The sequence below is a fragment of the Anser anser genome, assembly GCF_964211835.1.
Source record: "Anser anser genome assembly, chromosome: Z".
NCBI classification, from domain to species: Eukaryota; Metazoa; Chordata; class Aves; order Anseriformes; family Anatidae; genus Anser; species Anser anser.
This window is the reverse complement of record NC_139723.1, coordinates 82,677,254-82,702,840: the sequence shown is the minus strand read 5'-3', so window position 1 is coordinate 82,702,840 and position 25,587 is coordinate 82,677,254. Positions and strand designations below refer to the sequence as shown.

Below are 25,587 nucleotides of genomic sequence, written 5' to 3'. Positions count from 1 at the left end.
AGGCAAGCGCAATCAAGCCAAAACACTGCAAGCACTCCTCCAGCCTAAACAGGTGAGGTGATCAAGCATCCTTACCAACTAAAAATGGATAAAGATAGTGGTGTGACTGCCCAGAGAAAAGCAAACAAACAAAAGGAAAAAAAAAAAAAAAACAGAGAGAGAGAAACAGCAACAACAAAACAACCAAAAATCATAGGATTAGAGTGCTACTGCTTGCTTGAAAACATTTGAAAACACAGAGGTAAGATCATTAGTCTCAAAATATGCTTTCATGACCACATGACATGGTCTTTCAGACCACATTTCTTCCTATTTACACTTCCAGCAGTTACTGGACTGCCCCTGTGCTGGGACTCTTGTGCAAGAATACAACCCTCCTGGACAAATACAGCAATATATGATAAACTAACAACATTAGGCAAGGATGGAGCATTTTCTGTTGGTAGAGGTGCTGTCTCACCGTACCTCACAATGGCTGTGTACTTCACAATGGCTCACAAAAGCTGCCTCCCAAGGCTTGCAGAAGCCGACCAGCAGAACTCTCTAGCCCCGGCTTTTGCTGTAAAATCAAGTGGCTGTTACCTGTGTCCCATAGTTAAGCTCCTGGTCCAGGAATGCTGCTAAGGGGAAATGCCTTTTGGCTTTGTAAATGGACAGGGCCAGAGGAAGGTTTAATTTCTCACTCGTGACCAGGACTTTCTCAGATTGGTGTGAGATGAGGACTGAGCTGCCAAATCTGGAGCAGATCTGGGCACACTCAGAAGGAAAGTCAAGAGGCCTACAGAATGCTGCAGTTAAGGCATTTGAAGGTGAACAATAGATGTGAAGTCTGTGTCTTGGTTTGGGGATTGAATGCTTTACTACTGCATACATCCTTGTTTCAGATCCCTGAGTACTATGCTGGATTTAGTCCTGCCTTCCTTGCAGCAGATGCAGTGCTAGGTATTGTTGATGATGTCATTGATGATCCTTGAACTTGTGGTTCATGCTTTCAGACTTGGATCTTCCTTTCCACAGGTCTGGCCTTGTCAAGCTTTTGGGCATAGTGCAAAATGAGTGAGCCGGTTTAGGTCTTTAACTGATCTTTGCATCAATAATGAAGCAGACAGGAGGTGAATTATCCCTTGTGGATATAAAAAAGTTTATTTGGTTCATTTTAGGGCCAGTTCTCTAATGTTTTCATAAATGGTGTGGATGTAGGACTTGAATGTATAATGTATACTTGAGTGTATATAATGAAGTTTGCAGATGACACTAAATTGAGAGGAGTTGTTGACTCCATCAAGAGTAGAGAGGCCTTGCAGAGTTATCTTGACAAGTTAGAGCAATCACCAACAATACGATGTTTAACAAGAGCAAGTGCCAGATTCTGCACCTGGGAAGGGGCACCCTTGGCTGTACGTAAGACTCGGGAGTGAGAGGCTGGAGAGCAGCCCCACAGAAAGGGATATGGGCATTTTGATTAACAATAAGTTCAATATGATCCAGCAGGGTGCTCTGGCAGCCAGGAGGTCCAGCCATGCCCTGGGGTACATCAGCACGGCAAGGCTAGCTTGTCGAGGGAAGGGATTGCCCTGCTCTGCTGTGCACTGGTGTGGCCTCACCTCCAGTGCTATGTGCAGTTCTGGGCACTACAGTATAAGAAGAACATAAAACTATTAGAGAGTGTCCAAAAGAGGGCTACAAAGATGAAGGCTCTAGAAGGGAAGACGCATAAGGAGAGGCTGAGGTCCCTGGGTTTGTTCAGCCCCGAGCAGAGCAGGCCGAGGGGAGGCCTCATGGCGGCCTGCAGCTCCCTCACGAGGGGAGCGGAGGGGCAGGCGCTGAGCTCTGCTCTCTGGGGACAGCGACAGGACCCGAGGGGACGGCATGGAGCTGGGACAGGGGAGGGTCAGGCTGGGGGTTAGGGAAAGGTTCTGCACCCAGAGGGTGGTCGGGCACTGGGACAGGCTGCCCAGGGACGTGGGTATGGTACTGAGCCTGCCCGAGTTTAGTACATCAGTACTTGCTCATTGGGGCACCCAGGCTGCTTCATCTGAGAGGGAAACAGCCTTCCTACGTCCTTCCCACCCTCGTGGCTGCACCCTGACCTATGTGATGGTGATGAAAAACAAAACAAAAACATGACAGCAGATCAGAATGAGAGGTTTTCAGTCATATAGTACTTTGAAAAGTGAAAGATTACTATAAAACAGTTTTACTAGGTGTGGAAGAGTGGAAGAAGCCTTATAAACTTGAGAATGTAAAAAAAGCAGTTTTTCATTAAAATAAAAAATAAAGAAAAGAAAGGAAGGAAATAGAAAAGTAGTTAGAATACCACAGGATTTGAAGTTCCCCAAACATTTTATAGGTTCTTTTTCCTTCATCATGCCAGAAAATCAAGATATATCAGTCATAATTCCGATTTCACCTCCTCAGCTCCACTGACAGTTAGAATTACTCCTGTTGACACTAGTACAAAAGGATATCCTGACAGATCCGAGCAAACTCACTCTTATTAAAAGCAATAAATAATTGTTATGATCCCAGAGAAGCAACATCTACTACTCTATTTGTTTTGTGTATGACTTCAGAGATTAGGGGACCTTGCTACTTAATTGCTCAGAGGGACACTAATATTGTAAAGCTTTTTCCTAGCAGAAACTATCAAATAGAAGCAGGACTCCTTAACACAATTTTAGTTGTTAAATTCTGTTTTGTTGGGAAGTTACTATGTCCAGAAATGATCACCAAAAAAACATTCTTAGAAGAATAATCTAGCTGCAGTATCAGGGTCTGAAAACTTTAGATAAGCTAAAACTGAGGTTTTAGTTCATGACCTTTTCTATATTTTTATATTTATTTGGTCACATATGTGTTTTCTTCCCCACAAACCAAATTTTCATAGCAAGCAACAGTCATAGCATGGAAAATTATTTCTCAGCTTCAGCCATCCTAAGAAGCAGGTGTAGTCACTGTAGCAGAGGATAGCACTAGAGGGGGAGAGCCAGTAATGTGGCATGCTCTAAACAGCTAAGGGTTTTCAGAAATTTGGTTCCCAAAATCTCTTCTGCACATGAGATTTTTCAGAACCAACAAGTAAAAACTTCTGATAACACAGATACTTTCTTACTGATGCTTCATCATGATAAGTAACTCTGAGGTTTTAGTAAAACAGTATTGAGAATGGGTTTTTGTAAACATAAAAAGGAAATAATTAAAAATATTTCTGAGTTGGTTCAGAGATGTGTCTGCAGACATTTAGCCTGGAAAAGGTGATGTTGAATAAACTTTGGACAAGTCACAAGTAGCTTGAAACATGATGCTGCACAGAAGTACGTATTGCAGGCTTGTCCCCAGGAGTGGCTGTTTGCAGATGACTAGAGACACAAAATGACTAGAGACACTGCATTTATGATACAGTCCCCCGCTACTCTCTGTCAGCCTTCAGTTAAATGGCCAGTAAAAGTAGCCTTAACTGTTGAAGCGTCCATCTGTGCTGCCAATAATAATGCCAGTAATGAGGGAAGGTAGCTCCTTGATCAGATTCTGGGTTGTGTTTTGCAGGGAACTTTCCTCAAACTTTTTGTTTAGCACCCAGAACTGGTGCTGCTGGTGATACAATGTTATATGGGATGCCTAAGCTAGAAACATCCACCCAGGCTTCTCTCAGTTTGATACAACTTACACCACCTTTTCTACATCTGTCAAATATAAACCAAAATGAACCATCTGACTGTTTGACCAAATGGGATTTTCTGTGGGAAATGGGGCTCTTGGAGACCCCTTGTTATTAATAATTATAGCATAATAAAAAGGATAGAGCTAATTGCTGATCCTCTGCTATAACCTGGTAGATTAATAGTAACAGTTCTTTCTTCTCAAGAGAGTAGGCTCGCTTTTACATTACAAAAATAATTAAAATGTAATCAAGTACTGAGAAGTCACCCAGGAGGTCTGTGCATAATAGCCCATGCATACATTTTGCCTTTTGTGCCAAAGCAGCTAACAAAGGACAAAATCTGTTCTGCCATCAAGTCCTGATTCCCCCCTTGCGTGTCACAAAGGAGCAGACGGACCATGACATCGTAACTCTACGCTTTCACCAGGGGTCTAACCCCACCACCAGACCTCCAGCTGTGACACTGCCTTGAACTGTCCCCAGTTAGACCCAATCAGTTAAATGAGAAAATCTTCCTGTGTTAACTTCTATCCTGCACATCACTACATTTTGCTTTCAGATTTGAAGCTCAGGGGTGTCTATCTGTCTGGTTTGAAATACTGCTACAGGTACCTTTACTTGGGAAGTCCAGCCATGAAAGGGACATGGAGGACAATGGATCCCCAGGGATGCTGTCTGAGTCCTGCAAAGGAAAACTCACCCACCAAGCCCAGTGACACATGCCTGTGCAGATAAACACAGGAGCCTGCATGTTCCCTGAGCACATTTCTCCCTCTCCTGGGTCACTTCGGCACTACCTGCCGTTTCAGTGCAGTTGCTGAAGATGCCTTACCAGCATCTAAAATAAGCCAAAAGATTGCTGCAGTGCTAACAAAAGCGGCAGAAACCCGCAGCTCTAGACTCGCTGGCCAATAAATCTTCTTGTGGCTTTTTTTTTTTTTTTAATTACTCTTTTAATCTCAGAAGTAATTTGAAGACGGAAGATCTGAGAAAAAATTCCACTCACACACACTTACTTTCTCTCTCTATAACCAATTTGCAGCTTCCTTTCACTCCAGGGTGAAAATGTACTAAAATTCTCATCATTTCTCTGCACCTGTGCATGGAGTCAAAACTCCCCTGCAACTACCACAATGTATTTACAGGGTTTCAGACTAGAGTTCTTCATTATCTTAAATGTGAAACATTAAGCATTTATTCACGTATTGGGAAAGGCAAGGTGAGGCAAGGCAAGGTGAGATAAGGCAAGGCAAGGCAAGGGAGAACACAACAGAAAGCATAACTGAAAATCAATTATGGTCATTGCAATTAGAAAGTGAAAAGAATTTTCACACTCCTCTTTTTGGATGTTCCATTCCAATTTTGGTACAAGGAAAATATTATAAAAATACTAACTCAACAAAAGACCAAGTACACAGATTGAACTTTACAGACTTAAAAAGGGGGAAAAAATGAGCCATTACTGTATCCCATTGGACTTTTTTTATTCTATAGTCCATTATGTGTGTCTTCTGTACATTATGCTCATCCCACACCTCATTAGTTAGGCATTTCAGTGCTTGAGAGTCTAAACTATTGTGTATCACACAGAGAAAAAAAAAAAAAAAAAAGACCAAGATAACATGAATGTCCAAGGCCCCTGGGTTACCAAAATCTATTCAGTGTAAGCCATACCATTATGAAGTAAAAATTAAATAATAATAATAATAATAATAACAATAAAGAACACAGACACACACTTTTTTTTTTTTTTTTTTAACCAAAACATCCTGAATTCAGCAAAGGTTTGGTTGTGGGGCTGTGTACAACAAAGAACCAAGAGTCTGAAGAAATAGCATTCACCTTTGCATTCTTCAATACTAACCCTACTTGGCCAGTGCCATGGGTCTCTTGCTTAGCTAAGGTAGTCTTCACACTCTGAACCGCCTTCCCTATTTGGTGTTGGGACTCCCACTTGTATGTGGCTGCTTTCCTTTGTATCTCTACAGATCCTTTACTTTGACATTTTTTCAAATGTGTTCATGTCATGCATTCAGTATCTCACTTTCCAAGTTAACACAGTCTTCAGTGTGTCAGGCATTTTGTCACCACTATAACTTGTCTCAAGGATGTATTATGAATGAACAGTCTCACCAAATATGCCTGTTCGCTCAGGCAAAAGGGGCTGAAGAGTGGACCTGGAATGACAATCCCATTTTGATGTCATTAGGAATTTCTCATGAGTAGAGCTCTGACCAGGTCATTGATTCCCAAACCAATCTTTCCATTCCGACTAACTTAAACTAATGTACCTGGTGAAACACCTTTAGATTCTTCTTTAAAGGAAGAATGCATCTCCCATGTTTCTGAGATTATCAGTGGGGTCTAAAGAGTGGGCATATAAGATGAAAGAGACAGTGATGCACCTGACTATTAAAAAATTGATCCTATTTGACCTCAAGTTCATAAACATTAGATCTGATTTTCATTTCTTACATGTGGAGTAAAATAGTAGTGCCACTCTCCTGTAAAACTGATAGAACAAGAATTGTGGACAACGTAGGGATTCTTATATAATCTTTTTGGCGTGGATAACATGCTGACTTTCACATCTAATTTTTTATGTTTTTTAATTACTCTCTGGTTGGTGATTATATATACAAGATAAAGAATGTTTGAAGGCTTCTATAGTAATTAAGTTTCATCTTTTTAGACTGTTCTTTACATGTAAAGGTAATTGCTTTTAGATGTTATAAATCTTGTGTAAAATTCCTCAAGCAATAAACACAAGCTGTATCTTAGTAATTGTCTATTGACTGCACATCCCAGTATGAATTAATTTTCAATTACAAACTTCCTTTCTTACTGTATCAGGTTAAAAGTCTGCATTTTGAACACGTAGATATTCTCATCTTGTGTAGATTTGTCTCACATTATGCTGGAAAAAAGAGAGAGAGATTCATTGTGCAACCATCAGACTGAATATCAATGCAGCATGACAATAACAGTATAAGTCAAAACTTAGATTTCCTCTGCAAATTCCCAGACAGCAACAAAGACCCATTTCCAACCTTAATTATTTTTATTGCTACTACATTATGCTCATCTCTTCTGCTTCTTTAAAAGTTAATGGCTTGATTAAGAAGGAGACCTAAATTCAATGAAACTTCCACAACAATCACAACTGAAGTCCATCCCTACAAGCCTAGTTAGAAGTATTTTAGATAGTTAAGTACCTAAATTACCTAGGCGGGGTAAGTAATGAGCTATCACATCTCTTTTTGAACCAGAAATTGGAGACAATAGCAAGACTTTCCCAAGTGTTCATCTGAAGTTAGGTGCCCTGTCTTCTGTTGCTTTCAGAAATGTTCTGAGTTACCCACTTGCTTTTTTAGGTGTGGCTGTTCTAATTACAGCAGCTAAATACTATTTTCAAAAGACAAAAAACACACCCAGCACCACAAAGTCAGGGGAGTAGCTCTGCAGGTGGTATAAGGAGTGCTGAGGGAGGTGCCAAATATCCTCCCAGCACAAGTCTGGGGGAGAGCTGCTGGCGTTGGGCCTGAAAACAGGCAGCTGGCCTAATGGAGAGTGTCAAAGTCACTCCAAGGGGAGATGCAAGAAGTACTGTTCTGTTTCAAGTGTAGGAAAATGCCATAATGGATTTCTGCTGTCAGAAAAGGTCTCTGTCCATCCTTCTTATACCTCTGCCACAACAACAAAGTCCCATTGTCCCTTGAGCAGACTCTGGCTGCTGCAGGACCCTGCGCTGAACTAATTTAATTGATTAAAACAGCACGAAACTACCCACTCTTCCCTCTCCCAAGATATTTTGTCCCATTTTAGTGAGATAGATTAGCTCATGCAAATGTCCTAAGAATGCCAAAGCCAGGACCAAAAAAGGGCAGGTGAAAACACCCAGAAGGGGAAGGTGGATGGAGCTCCAGTCCAGAGCCACGTGCGAATGCTGATGTGAATAGGCAGGATTTCAGACATCTCAGCTTCACTGCCACCAACAGGTTGATGCAAGCCAGGGCCTGGGTAGCTTCTATGACCTCCCTCTGCATTCATTCCCTAGAGGACTGAGGCATCCTGAGTTTACAAAGGTCTTATACCACTCAGGGAGAGGAGACCAATGGTATCTCCCCTGGTGCCCATATGCAAAGGGATGTGGGCACCCCCTATTTTCTGTGTCTTATCTGAAACACAATGGAGGTGTCTTAGATACCCCAAAGGAAGCTAAAAAGGCCACGGACATCAATGTTTAGGCACCAGAATCTATCTATCAGTGACCCAAGGTCACTGCCACTAAAAATTCAGTAATCTCAATGGCTTTAAAGGGGTGTATGGAGTCCAAGAAAACAATTATCAGGTTTTCATTAACACATAAAGCATGAAAGAACAAGGGTATCTTCATAAGCAGTTTCAAGGAAAATCATGCTGAATGCTTTAAGATCTAAAATAAACTAATATATAAAATTTCCTTCATATATATATATGTGCTCCGCACATCTGCATTTCAGATTTCTGAATTTCTACTTAGGAATGTTAATAAGTTTACCAGGTTCAGTGTTACCAATTTCCTGGTGCTAATGGGGGAAAAAAAAAAAAAAAATAGACCCTCCTTCCCCCACTTCCACATATCTGTAGATGATTTCACGTTTATGCATTTATTTAACAAGGGATATTTTTCTATTCTCTGATATTGCTGTAACTGCAAATAAAGAAAAGGAACAAAATGTCTGGTACTCCTACCTGTAGGAATCCTGAGAATGGGACTGAAGAGAAGGTAATGTTACAGGCACATAAAATGAACCTTGAGCATTTTACTTGACCACTGCAACATGAGTAGCACCATTAGTGAGAAATGTCCTTCTCCTTCTTTCTTTTTCTTGTATAAGATCTGTCCTTCTGTTTGTGAAATAAAGACTTCAGCTAATAGTGCCACCAGATGGGCCCTTTGTGGTACTGTATTCCCTGAGTGATATCCTAATGGCAAACAGAGGAAAAAGAAAAACCCCAAACTTCAGCATTTCTGTTCATTTCATCCTATCTTTTCATCTGTGCTCTGGAATTCTCTCTCCAGCAAGAAACTGAAGGCTTTATAGTGTCTTACATTTAAAGGTGAAAAGACCTTGGTTTTACTTGTCAGTACAATAACTTAGTGGCTTGCAAATTTCTCACTTGAGGTTAATTGTATCTTCAAAGCGTGTGACCCACATTGCAGGCAGACGGAATAAAACAGTTCTGTATACGTTTAATGGATTTATTTAAAAGGATGAGCAAGCAAATGTTCACTTAAAAGTGCCTATTAGTGAACTAATATACTACATTTTTACTAGGATAATTAAAGATTGAACAACGCAATGGTCAAATTGAGGTCACAATTAAAATTAAATCAGTAAATCAATAGACTCAGAATGATCAAATCACTACATTAATACAATACATAATGAAATCGAATTATGAGGTTGATAGCAGATGAAATTACTGTATGAAAGACTTTGGCTTTTGTTGAATTAAACAAAGAGATATTTTTCTTTCAGTAAGACCCTACCATGTACCAACATGGTGTTGACCTAGCAGGTAAAGGAAGCAAATATCTACATATGTGGCTCTGCCAGTCTCTTGGCAGTTTTTCCTGGGGGAAATCCAACAGACAATAAAGGAGTCTTGACTTAGACTGAAAAAAATAGCTCCTGTTGGGTGATTTTAACAGTACCTCCTCAACTCTCACCACTATTAACACATTGCTGTAGTTGTTCTTAATTACCACGGTCTGGTTTTACAGCATAACATAGAATTTCCCTAAGGACTTGAAAGAGAATTGATGATTTAGCTGTATGTAACTGTGGCTTTGGGATAACAGCCGCTCTCCTACACAGAAGAATCCATTCCCTAAAACAGCAACAGTTTTGTGTTTATTAATGTTTCTGCCTTTGGCAATAAGAAAGCACGGGAGAACCATACTTATGTAAAATATTAGATTTCATAAGGATTACTTTTGTTTGCTCTGCCTTTGGAGTCAAAAAGCACATCAACTCAACTATTCTGAATATTCCACATGGTCTAGTGCTTTAGTCAAAAAGTTAGTGTTAACTTTTAAGGTTTAGTGTCATGGAAGAATACTAAAGAATCAACTTACCTGTCTCTGTCTGCCACACCAGCTGTAGCACAGGTAATGTCCCAAAGCAATGAAAGGCCTTTGACAGAGAGGTATGATGTCAATATTTCAGGCAATACAGCAGACACCAGATCTCTGATGAAAAATTAAATAAATAAATATACACCAATGAGATTAATATATTATTTCCAATTCAGCTTTCTTTTTATACCTCATTTTTAGCTATTCTGAATTTAATCTGCACTTGTTTTTTCTAAGATAAAAATTCAGGAGCAGAAATTAACAACTAATTTTAACAGCTTTTCATCTCATGATGCACACAAAAATCTTTTATATTTTTATTATCATAAGTTCTATATATGATTCAACATTTGGAGAGCTTTCTCTATTCCCTAGCTCAACTCAGATTACTTGTGGTGTTAACAGAAAAAAGAGGAGGTCCAAAAGCACAGCTGTTAGCGACCCCACTGAAGGCATCTGTGACTACAGGAAGAGTGCGGTCTGATTTAGCTGTCTCTATTTGATAAAACTAATTTATCTACCCAGAAGGACAGAGTTGGTCTGAATCAAAGCTGAGATGGTCCAGCAGAGGACTGCAAACATGGCTACAGGACCGGAGCATCTCTCTTATTAGGAAAGGCTTAGAGAGCTGGGTCTGTCTAGCCTGGAGAAGAGAAGAGGGGATCTTGCCAACAAATATCATAAGGAAGAGTGTCAAGAAGATGGGGGCCAGTCTCTTTTCAGTGGTGCCTGGACAAGAGGCAATAGGCACAAACTGAAACAGAGGAAGCTCCATCTCAACATGAAGAAAAACTTCTTTACTGTGCAGGTGACTGAGCTCTGGCTCAGGCTGCCCAGAGGCTGTGGAGTCCCCTCCTTGGAGATCTTCAAAAGCCACCTGGATGTGTTCCTGGGCACCCTGCTCTGGGGGTCCCTGCTTGATTGGACCAGACAACCTCCAGAGATGCCTGCCAACATTAACCACCCTGTGACTCTGTAACCGATCCTTCAAACATCATCTCTATTTTCTTAAAAAGCATTCCAGACTTTCCAGCCGTCTTCACTTTAGAGCTTTAGTTCTAACCCTCAAAGCCCTTTGAGAAGGTAGCCTTTGCTCTCTAACCAGTGACAAAGCCTTCTCAAAGACTTAATCTCAGAAGATGTGAAAAGGGACATTACTAAATACCACCAAACTGTCCTTTCCTTAGCTGACTGAAAAGATTTATTTTATTTTAAGAGAAATTATGGAAATGTTTTGGTAAAAACACTGATTAGTATTTTAAATGTTATTTTCCCCAGTTATTTTTACCGATCCTACTAATGATCTATTTTAACTGTTTTAATAGGTTATTAAAACACTTTCAGAAAAATGGGTAAATGTAATATTTTTGTCTGAACACTACAGGAATAATTCTTAAAATATTTCAACTGTTAGGCAATGGGCTTGGGAAGCCAATTGCTAAAGACAGGAAACACACATATTTCTTTGCACAAGGGTGTTATTGAGTTGATCAGACAGATTGTGGTCTTGAAATGGGAGTCTCCACTGACAAACTCAAATTGCAATCCCAAATTAGAACACTGGTTTGGTGTTTTATTCTGGACCTGTCTCTAGTAGCAACATATCCCTTTGCTGTATTCCTGTAAATATATATATATATATGTTTGGTAGTGGCTGCAGTGATTTTTTTTGTAGAGCTGTAGCACAATTTTGAGACAAGTCCCCGGATGATCTCCACTTACTGTTCACCAGTTCAGTTATCAGAGCAGTTTAAAACCCCACAGATGATAAAGAGGAGACAAAGCATTTCTTGGTCAGGCACTAGCAAAGAACTTCAGATTTCTCCAAGACAACATACATTACTACATGAACTTGGGTAGTTCACGCAGGTTGTATCTCATCTCACCTAGCTATGGTATCTAGTCCAAGCCAATCAAATGGGCTCTGTGTGCCCATCTATTTCAAGACTACGTGCCTGTTTCTGCACAGAATGACTGTCTGTGACAAAATGCACAGCTTTTAAGGCCGTTAAAGTGCACCTTGGTTCCCTGCCCATCTCCCTCTAATACAGCCCTATCAGTGGAAAGTTTCACTCCCATGTTTGTTTCAGGTCTGTTCTTGTTTTAGAGAGATCCCAGCCCAATAAACATACAAATAAGAGAGCCATCCCTGGCCCCAAATGTGTGCTGCACTGTGGGTTTGCTGTGGCCTTGGTGCATCTCACAAGCCCTGCGCAAAGCTGTAAAGAGATTCTCTTTTATCTCCAAGGGGAGATAAGAAGGTGGCAACCTGTGCTTAAGGAGCAGAATGAGCTTAGTTTAATACCACAAACACTACAGATGGCTACTGTAGCTATGGAATGACAAACAGCAATTCCTAAGCTCTACATGGCTTGAATCAGTGGGGGAAAGGAGATAACTCGTGAACTTCCCAAACAAACATCAAAACAGATTTGAATGCAAGAAGGCTTTGTACTATTATATTAAATAAAATCCATGATAGATAGCTAAGTCACAGGAGGCCAGTTGCAAGCCTTTGCTGCTGTCAAATGATTAATTTCAGTAAGAACATCAAAGAGAGGAAACAAGGAAAATGGATGAGATGTTTGCTTCTTAGGAAGAGACAGCAGTGGGGGATTTTGCCCACATTCGAATTGCAGCCCTATGCCCAGAGGCTGCACATAACACATTGTAATTTCCATTGCCTTGGATTCACATAATCTCGACAAATAGTAAAACTCACTTTTCTGCAGAGCAGCAATAAATAGTAGGAGGTATTGGTTTCTGAGGGAGGCAGGATAACAATACCAGTCTGCCGTTCCCCACCCCAAAAATTGAGATTGTGTTTAAGAAATCAATATTAAAAAAGAAGAAAAAAATCTTATGTTGTGATTTACAACTTTCAGCTCTCTCAGATGAAGATGTAAACTCTCTGTAACATAGAGAGAGATTTTCATCTTCAAAAAAATAAATCAAAGATTCTTACATGAATAAGCTGAATCCAGCTGGCAGGGCTTTATAACCAAAGGGACCAAAGGGCATGGGTGCCTGTAACAATTCTGTCACACTTCTGTGGAAAACACAGTGCCTACAAGACTATCCAATTTACTAAAGTTCTTTGGAAGGTCTAATGGTCTAAAGAGAAAAAAACAGGAATGCACTATGGAGGCTGCAGCATGCTACTGGGTTAATATTCTTTTCCATGGACCAGCGAAGCCTGGGGACAATTGCAACAGATCAACCTAGGAGATGGAACAATTTCTGAACCCTGATTCTAGCTTTTTATTGAACTTCTGGAGATGCTTCACGAAGAGTATAGACTTCAGTGAAGAGAGAAGACAGCAGAGGTTAATTTTATAGTGGAGATCATGGCTGGTTGGCTTTTCTTTTGCTTTTTGTTTGTTTGTTTTTTTTGTTTCCTCCTCCTTCCCCTTGGGGCACAGAGCTAGACCTTCATCAGAAAGGATGGATATCATCTGATGTTTCTAACAGACTACTGTGGGATCCCATCTGCTCTGTTCATAGGAGTTGGACACAACTTTTCCAATTATTGGATTCTCCCAGATGGGAATCCAGGCTCCCTAATAACGAGGCTGTGGGTTCCATTCAAGTCACAGGGGCCAAAGGGGCCAAATGTGAAAGATTTTGCATTTCCAATTACCATTACCTTCTTGGCAATAAGATATAAAATGCATTGACACAACAACCCGAATTTTAGGGCTCTGGCAATCTGTGAGTTTCCAGACAACGCTGTAGTTAGTTACTGTTTGTACTGAGGGGTGTGTGTTGAAAGGCTAGGTAATTCTGAGAGCTGAGTACTTCTGCGACCGGTTTCATGTATGTGAGGTTTGGGACTTCCTTTTGCATATTTAGTAAAACACATAGCAAATGGCAGCCTTAAAACACCCACCAGCAGAGATTCATAGATCTCAAAAGAGAATTAATCATAGCCCTCTGCAAGCATGACCTTCTGTTTGACACAGGCCACAGAATTTCACCCACCACTGTGGAGGGAATTATTCTTTCTTTCTTCCTAACTGAACACTATCAAGCCCAATAACTTGCTGGTGGCTGAATTATAGCTTATTGTTAAGTAAGACATCCAGTCCTGGCATAAACACTCCACTGTGAATTTACCACCTTCTCTGGTAAGCTCACGGTGTGCTTAAGCACCTTGACAGAATTCATTCTTTCCCATTTGAATTTATTTGACCTAAACTTCCCACTATCCAGTTCTATTATGCGTTAGTGCACTGAATAGAATACTCATTAATTTTATTTCCCTGGTTAAGATGGTTACAATACCTGCCACAAACCAAGCACCAGGGACTGAAACAAGCAGTTTCAGTGCTAAAATATTCTGTCAACAACCATTAGACAGTTCAAAGGCGTTGCTCCATGGCAGGATGAGCTCTAATAAGGCTGTCACAGACAGGCGCCCTGCCCCACCTGCACCAGCCCTCCTGTTCCTGAGCTTGCTGAGTGAATCAGTTCAGGGAGTTCAGTCAGAAGAAACCCAATGCTATCAAAGAGATGGGTCAGGTTTCTGTTGGCTTGCTTCCTGAGCTGGGTTGTCACACGGCTAACCAGCACTGGGACAGGGGAAGCCAGCTCTGACGGGCTGAGTTAGGCAGCGATGAACTCAGGATCTGGGAGAACTGCAGTTGGTTTGCACCATCTCTGGAGCAAGGTCCCACAGCACACAGCGACTGGGAGGCTGCAGCTGATCACAAGGGGACCTGAAGTTGATGGAACCCTGAACTCAATATAGGGCTTCAAAAGAAAACAAAGCCCATGAGAAAACAAACAAAAACAACAAAACAAAACAAAACAAAAACCTTCACTGCTCCAACTGGAGATTCCTAAATTAATCTTCAGTACTGGTCAAGGCATTCACCATCATGTGCAGTACTTCTGGTGCAAAAAGAGCATGGGAGGAGTGACACTTTCAAGGTAAAGTCTGAAAACCAAGAAGGAAGACCAGACCCAGAATCCTTCTCCCATAGAGCATGTCCAGAACAACCACCAAAAAAGGCTCCTGTGTCCAAAGTGAACCAGTACAAGATAGACTGATAGACTGGCCTGAATAAAAGTGAGGTATTTTTTATATTCTTCTGAAATATTATCTTTCCCCCTTCCTAAATAAAAGGCTGGAATGTAAAATCAGCTAAGTGCATCATTTTGATACAAATTATACAAATCTTTATATATATATAAAGGCACCATCTATAACCCTGACATTTCAGATAAAGGCTTTAGTTTCAGTTTAAAATATAAGTTCCCAGTATGGAATGTAAATTCAAACATTTGCTTTATTTTTAAAGTACTGTGTGTTTTGTACTCTGACAGTTACAAATTGCATATATAATTTATTGAGCTTTTTTCTCCCCACAAACCCAGTCCCCAAACCCTGAAAAGACTTCCTAATATTATAGGAGTCTGACTAGAAATACAAAACTTGAGGGGCAGTGGGAAGGAAGATAAAAAAAATAACTGAGAAAAATGACATAGATTAAAATTAAATAAATAGCGGGCAGCAGTTCAAATTGCAAAGTGCTAGGGGTATTAAAAAGGAATCCATCATATGTGCCAGGAAAATGCATAACAATATATAGCTTTCCCATGTTGGTCCTTTTCTTCTAACTTGGGGTCATTTTTTCTTTCCCTTTTAAAGTGAACTGTTACCCAGCTCAAACCCTTGCCAATGAAAAAGGCAAACAGCACAACAAGCAAGAATGAAGCTGTGCACATTTATTTAGTTTTCTTCTCTAAAGACTTTCCCATTGCCCTCATCCTTTTCCCTTCCCTCTCATCCTTTCATTCCCTGCCCTCGCACCTCCCTGCCTTCTGCTGTACCAGCACAACAGTTTCTGGTGCTGCTCTGCAAAACAAAACGTCCAAAAATGATAAAATAAATCAGAGAAAAAAAGGTTGCATTGTTTGTTTTGACCCAGATAATTTCAGAGACCTGCTTTATGCTGGAGCCCCACACAGCTGTATCAACACAGCTGAAGGGACAGCGGGGAACTTTGCAAGTTGGCTTCCCTGCCAAAGAAAATGTAGCATGTAAGCACTCCCCAAGGAGCCATTCAGTCAAATGGTATGCCCATTCTGCCTGGGGAGAACAAACTTTAGGATGGATTCAGTTCAATGTGATTGCACTGCAGCTGGGACCTTGCTCAATGCCAAAGTGTTGTATGATTTTTTTCCCCAGACTTAATGTACATAAATGATTTTTTTAAACTAAGTTGCTAACCTAATTTTGACTTTAGAGACTCTAAATGAGGCTAAGAGGAAATTATACAAGAAAAATGGAAGTCCAAGGAGTAATCTAAATACCCAAGACACCGTGTCATGAAAATTACCGTGAATTAGATAAACTCTCAATTTATTACATGCTGGAAACAGAAGAAAAAATTTTTTGTCTCCCTGACCAACACAGAAGTAGACGGCAAGTTAGAAATCCTACCTTTTAAAGACCATTTGTGTATAAAACACCATCAAACTAACCTTCACCAGGGTCTTTTATGAAGCTAAAAATACTGAGCTCCAAGCACTTCACAGGTCTGCGGGCATTCCACCACCCGCAAATGAATGGAAATCTGACTGTATTTCTTGACATCCAGTGTCAGAAATCACTTACAAGTCCAGCTCAAACACTGGGTCCCATCACACCCCCTACAGACCTATTTCTTTCATCACAAACTATTGTTCAGAGAAAAAAAATCACTCCTCCCTAGGTGTTTTGGATTTCTTTGTATCTTCTTTGAAGAAGACAAAGAGCTATACAAGAGCCACCACATGGAGGTCTAAAGCACTTCATTAGCTTTTGCTAGGGCATTACAGAATAGATAGTACTTGATTACTTTAGAGCTTACTCTCTGCCTCTAAGATATTAGTAGGATTCAACACATGTTTTCATCAGTTTGCCTGGAAAATGCTAAACACCACAGCCGGCTCGACAAAACTATCAGTTAATAGTTGTTGATGCAGTCTATCTCCCTGTCTACAGTTTTGATGGTCAGTAATGCAGACAGGTTGTGGCAAAACAAACCCAATTCCATGGAAACTCAGGATTTACATCATTTTCACATTGCTGTTATAGCGTGTCAGTGAGAACAAGCAGTAAAATAACTTAATATGCACAAAATGAGCAGTCAGCCTGCAAACAGCTGAAAATGATAATGGGTGACTGCATGGACTGCAAACAAGCATGCCAGGCAGATACTACGTCTTCCTACAGCAACAGCACCCTGCTGCAGCAATGTTTTCGGGTTGCTGCTGGATTAGGATTAGAAGCAGGTCCCACCCTGGGTCAAGATGCATCTCACCTGAAGCTGGCAACTCTAATATTGAGACGTTAAGCTAGAGGTTTTGGTCTCCCTGTGTCATCCAGGGAGAAAAAAAAGCTGCAGACTGTGCCCCACTGTCCCATGGGTCCTTAAATCAGCCCCAGAGATGGGAAAAGCCCAGCTGCCAGTGTGTCCAAGCCTCCACACCCAGCACTGACAAAGGTCTGTACTCCTGCTGCACATCAGAGCAGCCCTCAGACTGCCTTACACACACACACACAGGCTCTGCTGGAACATAGCCACCTGCAAATGCTGCCAGCCTGCATCGCCACCAAGCACGAAGAATAAGGAGGAGCCCTCCCTGCACGTCATGCTGGGACATGCATCACACCCTATTGATGGCCCCACAGCTCTGCACCGAGCCACACTCTGTGATTTTTTTTTTTTTTTCAGCTGTATGCCCCCTCCTTGCTATATCAAACTCCTTAATTTAATTATTCCTTTCTTTAGCTTTTTCTCCCTCCCAAGCCTCCTGTCTCCCCTGTCAAAGCCCCTCCATCACTCCCCAACCTAATTAGCTCCCACAGAACACCTGGGTTCTCCATGCAGGCCTGACATCTTCTGCGCTGCACCAATCCTGGGCTCAATTGTCTCAATTAGGTGCCGCTGGACACCGGGGTACGGCATTAATGTGACATCTGTACAGTTCAGGGAACGTCTGCTCTGCTATGGAGCTTTTCCATCACTTCTTGGCAAGAAAGAGATTATTGTTCCCTTAGCTGCATCCCTGCCATAGCCAGAGGGATCATTCTCTGCCTCCTTGTCTCACATACAGCCACTCAGCTCCTCTGCAGATGTTGAATCTTGGAAAAAATGGCTCCTCTGTGAGAGAGGTGAAATGACAGACCTCCAAGGCTTTGGAAAGAGGAATTTATCGGAATGCTTAGAGCCAGAATTGCAAAGCTGGGTAGAGCAGCTATAACAGTTGCACCTTGATTGAACTCTGCTCTAATCCCAGCAAAATGCAGCTGTTCGCCTTGCTTGGGCTGACTATAAACTTGACGATCTCCTCAAGCTGCATTGCAGGATTTTAAACCTTCATTAGGCTCAGATTGCTTAAGTTGTTTGCAATAAATTGCAGGCCAAGACTTTCAGCGGTAGCACAGAAAATTTACATCTATTAGCTGCTGGCTAAATTTGCCCCCTGCTCTTCAGGACTTTGAAGGACGGTCAAAAGGGCATCTTCAAAAGCTGAAACTGCATAGATAATATTGATGAATGTAAATTTAACGCTAATTACAATAAAAGGTGTAACAAAACAGCTTGTTCAGTGCAGATGAGGAGAAAAGAGGGACAAAGGTTTCCTAGCAAAGATGAAGGCTTGTTTCCTAGATCCAAAATGAAATAATGTTTTTCAACAAGTCACCAATTTAGGCTCATATGTTAGACTTTTATAAAATCCAAGCTACTATTAGACCCTATTTTGTGGATTGGTAGGGGGAAAAGTAGCTAATTTAATTTTATTTGACAGATATCAAATCTAAGAACAGCATTTTTAGTGATATTATGCTGAAGCTAGGAGGCTTATCACTTTTCATCTACCTGTCCATTCTTCCCAGTATAACTGTTGAAGTTGTTAGCCAATTTCAGCTATATGTGGTGAACCAGTGAGGTCTCAAAGACATTATGTGTTTCATGGAAATGAATCTTTAATCAAGAAGGGAGAACTTATTAATTTCTCTGCTGATTAAAATGGCTGTAGTCTGAAAGCAAGAATCATTAAAAAGTGAAGTCGCACCAGACATTTTTATGATATCCTTAGCTTTAGGAAAAAGACAAAAACCAAAAATCCCTACCGTCACTATTTGTACTTTAGTAAGCCCCCAAAAATTCAGCCAAGAGTCTACTCAATAACACACTGATTTCTTCAGTTCTTCAGCGCTTCCACTGGTCAAAGAACAAGTGGCTATGCTGCATTATTTTGGGACTACAGAATGACACTTTGGAAAGAAAAATGGCAAGAAAACGCTTTCCTAGACTGGATTTCTGCTGATGTGATGTGGAACTTACTATAAGTAAGATTCGAAATAGGTATCCTGAGCTGCAGCACATGTGAGCTTTCCTCATCCTTTAGGAAGAAACAAAATTAAAGAAGAGGTTTTTCTTTGCTCCTGGTGCTGAGACATGAAATCATTCCCCCTAGAAGCAGCACATCATTTTTCATGTCTCTCTGACCAGGTGACCTGTAGGCAGTAATTTCCTTTTGACAGGGGTCTCTTTTACATACTTAGAGGCAATGACACACAACTTACAGTAGAATCCCAGAATCAGTTCTACAGACCTTCAGGGGGAAACTCTTCCTTTTAGAGCAGACTCATGTACAGCTATTTTACGCTGGATTTTTTCTGTAGCTAATAGTATTCACATATACTACAGTTAATTTGATGAACAACACAGCTCCACAAGTTGAAAAAACTGTTCTGTAAACTGAATTGAACTACATATATATGTATAAATACATCTGTATATTTTACTGCTTTGGGAGAAGGGAGAAAACCCTAATGCGCACAATCCCATTTGTCAGCATAGCCAGGTCTGCTTTCATAGCAAGTCACTACATGGAAGAAGGGAATAATTAAAGAGAACAAAATCAGTATATGCTTAGTTTTAGAAAAATGTCCAATCAAAATGTCCAGTGAGAATCATTGACTCACTGGTGTATAGGCTAGACTTTCTTATGGACTAAAAGTAGTTTTTCAGAGCTCTTTGTCTTCAGGAATGTTATCTGTAACATCTTCCACCAGTCAATGTTCACGGTGCCTTTTCTGCAATGCATGGTAATGTGAGCTCAGGCACAATTAATAATTAGCAGCCAATAGGCAACAAGTAATGGATATGGAAACAGGTTCTGATTTTCCTCTTTTCTCTCTTCATTTTTCAGCAGAGTATTTGCATAGTCAGGGACAGGAGGGGTTATACTTTAAAGCCAATTAATATCAACCAATCACCAAAACTAGCTGTTTTGGGAACTCTAATAAACAATGAGTCCAACAGCCCGGTGGATTGGGGCAGACAGCAGGGTTCTGGTCATCTCCTTGCTCTAAACCAGGAGTAATGCTGGAATTAATGCTCTGGAAAAGGGCTTCAGTCCCTGATTTGCAGCCTGGCACCCAAAAAGGGCCCTGACTTTGGCCCTCCTTTTTCTGGAAAAGTTTTATAAGTAGCAGGCAACTGGTGTGATGTGGCTGTATTGATCCCATGTGATGTCTGAGTTTCCTGAAGGGCATTACACTTCCTCAAAGCAAAGCCATCTCAATGAGCCTGCCACGAACTGAGATCACCTGCTCTCTGATTCCTCATTTAAGTTTCAGTCTTCTTTAAACCTAGCAAAGCAGGCAGAATATTATCTTGAGGCACCAACTTTAAGGTCAAAGAGAGCAACTGAGAGACGTGTCAAAGTCCTGCATGACTCAGTGGGTGGTGTCAGCACCAAGGACATTAAAAATTTTCATCAAAAGCCATTTCAAGCACTTTTTTTTTTCCCTTTTAAGATCTCACTATTTAAATGAAGATTATTTTTTTTTTCTGCATCCAGCACTGTTCCCTCATGTTTCTTTTTTGTCCAATGCTTTAAGCGTTCTGTCATCGCACATGATGGAAAAATATTATCAAAGCAACCAGACTATAGATGAAGGGATTTAGCCACTTACAGCTGTGTTCAGCTCTCAGATGAAGCTCATGGCAGCTGCAGAAAGTAGCAGGCTCAGTTGCCAGGCACAGCAGGTCAGTAGCCACCCAGGGCAGACGTGTGTTGGGGGGAGGCTGGACTACCCCAAACACACTCAGAGGAAGAAGCAGATGCTGTATTCCATGGGATCTTTCTACTCAAACAAAGGCAAGTTCCAGGTAAGTTACTAAACTAGAGTTCCTCCTTTTTACCATCTCATTCCAATAACTTGCAATGCAGGCAACAGGAGGAAAAAAAACAGTCTAAAACCAATACGGACATATAATTGATCTGGGTTCCTAATCGCTGCTCCACAGGGACAGCAGTACTTTAAAAACAAGATGTATTTAATCACAGTGTCCCACTGACATCAGTTCAAAGGAAGTTTCAGCTGTTCTCATCTTCAGGAGAGAACTTTCTTGCCCAGACTTCAATTAATCCCCATGCTGCCTAATTTTTCAACATTTTCAACCTTGTACAGATTCTTTGCACAAAATCCTGTCTCTTTCACTTGTTTTCTTCTCAGTTTTAATATGCAGGTCTTCAGCCACAAGGAAATAAGAAAACTTTCTTATCTATCCAGACTTCTCTTTCCCTGCACTATGATAAGACCATAGCTGCCTTTTGATATGCTTTATTTAACATAACCAAAATTAACTCCCAGGGCTCAGTCTCCTTTTAGTCCATTATGGAGATTGACAGTTTTCTGTCTTGTGCAAATTAAGTTCTTCATTATTTTGCCTATGAATTAGTGATAAAATGTTCCTTCATCATATATTCCAGATTTTCCTAAAGAATCTTATTTTTTTTTTAAATGAGAAACTCTTTGATATCCTAGTAAACAGGTATACTTCTATGTCTTGCAAAAGGAACAGATTTCCTAAGTCCCATTTGACTCTGTCATTTGATTTATATTTTTATAAGTCAGAAGTATATCAAGTCTCTGAAAAGCATGCTACATTTTCACTTGTAATTCTGTAAGTTTTTTGGTATGGAATTTTCTGTTTTATACATTTAATTTCAATTTTAAACATCTTAGAGTACTGGTCAAAAGAAGACACGAGAATGGAACTTCCTTGCTCAAATCTGCATCTATGCAAACAACTTGTCTCTACTCAAGGCATATTTTCCTTTCTGTCCTGGTTCCAGTTAGGACAGAGTTAAGTAGCTCATAGTAGCTGGTAGGGTGCTATGTTTTGGATTAGGATGAGAAGAGCGCTGATAACATGCTGATGTTTTAATTGTTGCAGAGCAGTGTTTACACCAGGCCAAGGACTTTTCGGCTTCTCGCTCTGTCCTGCCAGCGAGCAGGCTGGGGGTGCAGCAGGAGCTGGGAGGGGACAGACCCAGGACAGCTGACCCAAACTGGCCAAAGGGGTATTCCATACCATCTGACGTCATGCTGAACAATATATAGGGGTGGCTGGCCGGGGTGGGGGGCCGGCTGCTCGGGAATAGGCTGGGCATCGGTCAGCGGGTGGTGAGCAATTGCATTGTGCATCACTTGTTTTCTTACACATTATTATTGTTAATACTATTACCATTATCACTATTATTATTATTATTGTTATTATTATTTTCCTGTCTTAATAAACTGTCTTTATCTCAACTCACAGGCTTCACTTTCCCGTTTCTCTCCCCCATCCCAGAGAGGGAGGGGGGAGGGTGAGCGAACGGCTGTGTGGTGTTTAGCTGCCAGCCGGGTTAAACCACAACACTTTCCTAAGCTAGACAAGGCATCACAAGGTGCACATGTATTATACTTCTAAATATATGACCATCTATGCAAGGTCAGCTCCACCACTGACCAGTGACAAAAGCCAAAAGAAGAATAAGGAGAAGGGTAGCAATATGTTAATACACTTCTGTTGCAGTCTCTCAGTTTCCAATAATTAGTAGGTTCAGGAAATTCAAGAACTGTATATAATATTGTGTTTAACTGACCTTGATGAATGTTTCTTCTGTGCATTTATCTAATTGCTATTTAGCATCCACAAAACACTATGATAACGAGTTCCACAGTTCAATTATGCACTGTGTAAAAAGCACTTTTATTTGTTTCAAACCTTTCTCTTGTTAATTTCCTTCTGATACCATCTGTTCATTAAGAGAGCAAACAATCTCTTTCTGGTTCACTTTTTTTTTACTTATTACTTAGGATTTTCACAAAATCAGTGAGGATGGAAGAGGGCTCTTGAGACCACCTAGTCCAACCCTTCTGCTCAAGCAGATTGTCAAGAACGGTACCTCCACTGATGGAGACCTCAAAGTTTCTATTGGCAACCTGTCCCCATTAAAAAATAAATAAATAAATAAAGTTTTGAGTTCAGATTGATTTTCCTGTGTTTCTATTTGTGCCCATTGCCTCTTGTTCTGTCACTGGGCACTACTGGGAAGAGTCTGGCTCCCTCTTACCATCAGGTATTTATGTACATTATGTATTCCCTGAACCTGCTTTTCTCCGGACTGAACAAACCCACCTGTCTTAGACTGTTAGAAAAACGGACAAGTCCCATAGTCATATTTGTAGAACTTTGCTGGACTTGATTTGCTTGCATTCAGTGTAGAGATGCATATGTATACAAGCAGTGGGCATGAGAATGTTTTCTGTACATTCTCTACTTCTTTTCTAAAAAATTCCTAACTTTCAATTGCTCTTTGACTGCTACTGAGCATGAAAAGATGTTTTCCTGAAACTATGTATTTGAACTCTGAGATGTCTTTCTTGAATGAGCATTTAACAGATGGGGCTGTAAAATGCCGATTTTTCCTTATGGTGTTATTATTATTAGAATCACTTCTGAATGCTTCCTTCTATTCTTCCTTCAGTTTTTGCTTTGCTTTCTCAAAAATTGAAAAAAGGAATTGATTTTGCATTAGCATTTCTGCCCCCTTTCAATTATTTTCCAATAGGAAAACATAAAAGCGAAAGTAGGGAAAAATAGATAAGGATAAAAAGGGTGGAAATGTGTAAAGATGTGGTATTGAAGTAATGTATTGATTCTGTAAGTGATTTTCATTTCAAGATGGTTACAGCATAGCTTTTTGCCTTCTACACTCACTTGCTGGTCTACGTGCTGGTCTAGAAAATGGCAGGAATAAAAGAGGTGAGACAAAACCCTACAGGATTTGGTAAGAAAGAGCTGTTCAGGGACAGAAGAGGTATGTCACGTTATGAGTGAGGTAGGACTTGGAGTAATTTAGGATTTCATTCCAAAAGGACAAGAAATACTGGAAACATAGTGAGGGCCAAAGACACAACTATTTTGCTACAGGCAAACCTTAGCTATTTGTTTTTGTGACCCAACACGAGCTTCTTGGCATAGTGTCAGAAATTCACAGGAATATATTACCACCATCTTGACAGTAATAATTTTCTGACTGAAGTTTTGGACAAGGAATTTCTTCTCCACATAGTGGTAAGGGGTGCAGAGATATTTGAATATATTTTTTCTTCTCCACCGTATCAGGTACAGTGCAGCAGAATGACAAAGGATTTCATCGGGTGCTTATACACTTCTCACTTTGATATAGAAAACAATCCCCCCCATATATACAGGTTGACCAACTTGAAAGTGTGTGAGGTGAATTATTTCTAGCACAATGTATACACCTTCAGAGGGCTTCTCCTATCTTTCTTGAAAGTTCCCTTCTCATTTTATAGTAGATTAACCATCAACACCCAGACATGTTATTTACATGTGCCTTTTCATTTGAGCTTGGACTAATAGTTCCGTCCATAATTATTTCTATTATAGTGGTGCTCAGAGATTCCAGGCATAAGAGAATCACTTTGAAAATGTAGTATGATCCTTGCTCAGATAAGCTTACAAATTTAAAAGGTCACGAGAAGACAACACAGATGCAACAGTTAAAAAAAGAACCACTTGGATCCCTGATGCCAGGTATATAGGATTTCAAGGAGACTGGATAAAAATTTCATACATATGAAATGGCAAACAGCTGCATGATATCTACAGAGCACTGGGATCAGGTCCCTTCTTTATTGTGCCAGCAGAAATTCACCGTAGTGATTTCAAATTCCTTTCAAGTACAGTGTTCCTAATTTATTTAGATCAAAAACCCAAAACCAATAACAAGAAGCAGCCTCCTTCCCACCCTCAGTCACACTAGATTAAAAGAGATTAAATAAATTAGGAGGAATAACCAATAAAAGTTTCAAAATATTCAAAAACTGCGATCAGTACAATTCATCTTTAGCTTCAGATTAATTCTACATCATAAAAGTTAATATTTTATGCCTCACTTAGCATCATTCTAATACCAGTATCTAAACACATTTGTTATTGTAAGCTTCACAAAACACCTGAAGCAAGAGATCAGAGCAAGCACAGCTGAAACCTTGCTACCATTGAAAATGAATGCTACATGTTGATTTAGAGCCCAAAGCTGGGCATAACAGAGCAGCTAGTTGGTCTCCAGCAAAGCTAGTTGATGCAATGCAGTCATCTACTCTGATATAAACTTGGCTGATGTGTCTAGCTGTGTGAAACACATTTGACTCTGCTCCAGCTTCTGAGAAAACAGCATTCCAGAAACATGGAACCCTCTGCTGTAACATCATTCAGTAATAAACTTAGGTAAAAGTGGTCTGTCTTGTTGGGACACCATCATCTCCTGTTGTTTTGGGGGGAGATCTCTCAACCACATCATGCTAGTTAAGTTCACAGACACCTGAATGTGGGATAAGTATTTCAGTGTTCATCAAAAAGGTCTGTACTCTTAGTCCTTCACTAAAGGCGAAGCTCTGAACTTCTGCAGAGATTGGGTTCATGGAAATGGC

The 25,587-nt window shown here is 40.5% G+C and overlaps 1 long non-coding RNA gene across 1 annotated transcript; it reads right to left on the bottom strand.

Annotated features, from left to right (window-relative positions):
• Positions 1 to 5,464: 5,464 nt before the first annotated feature.
• LOC310889667 lies at positions 5,465 to 9,897 on the bottom strand. The gene is made up of 3 exons (XR_014576709.1): positions 9,786 to 9,897; positions 8,396 to 8,629; positions 5,465 to 6,578 (listed from the first exon to the last, which is right to left on the bottom strand). It is a non-coding gene; the product is annotated as an uncharacterized lncRNA (long non-coding RNA).
• Positions 9,898 to 25,587: the final 15,690 nt, after the last annotated feature.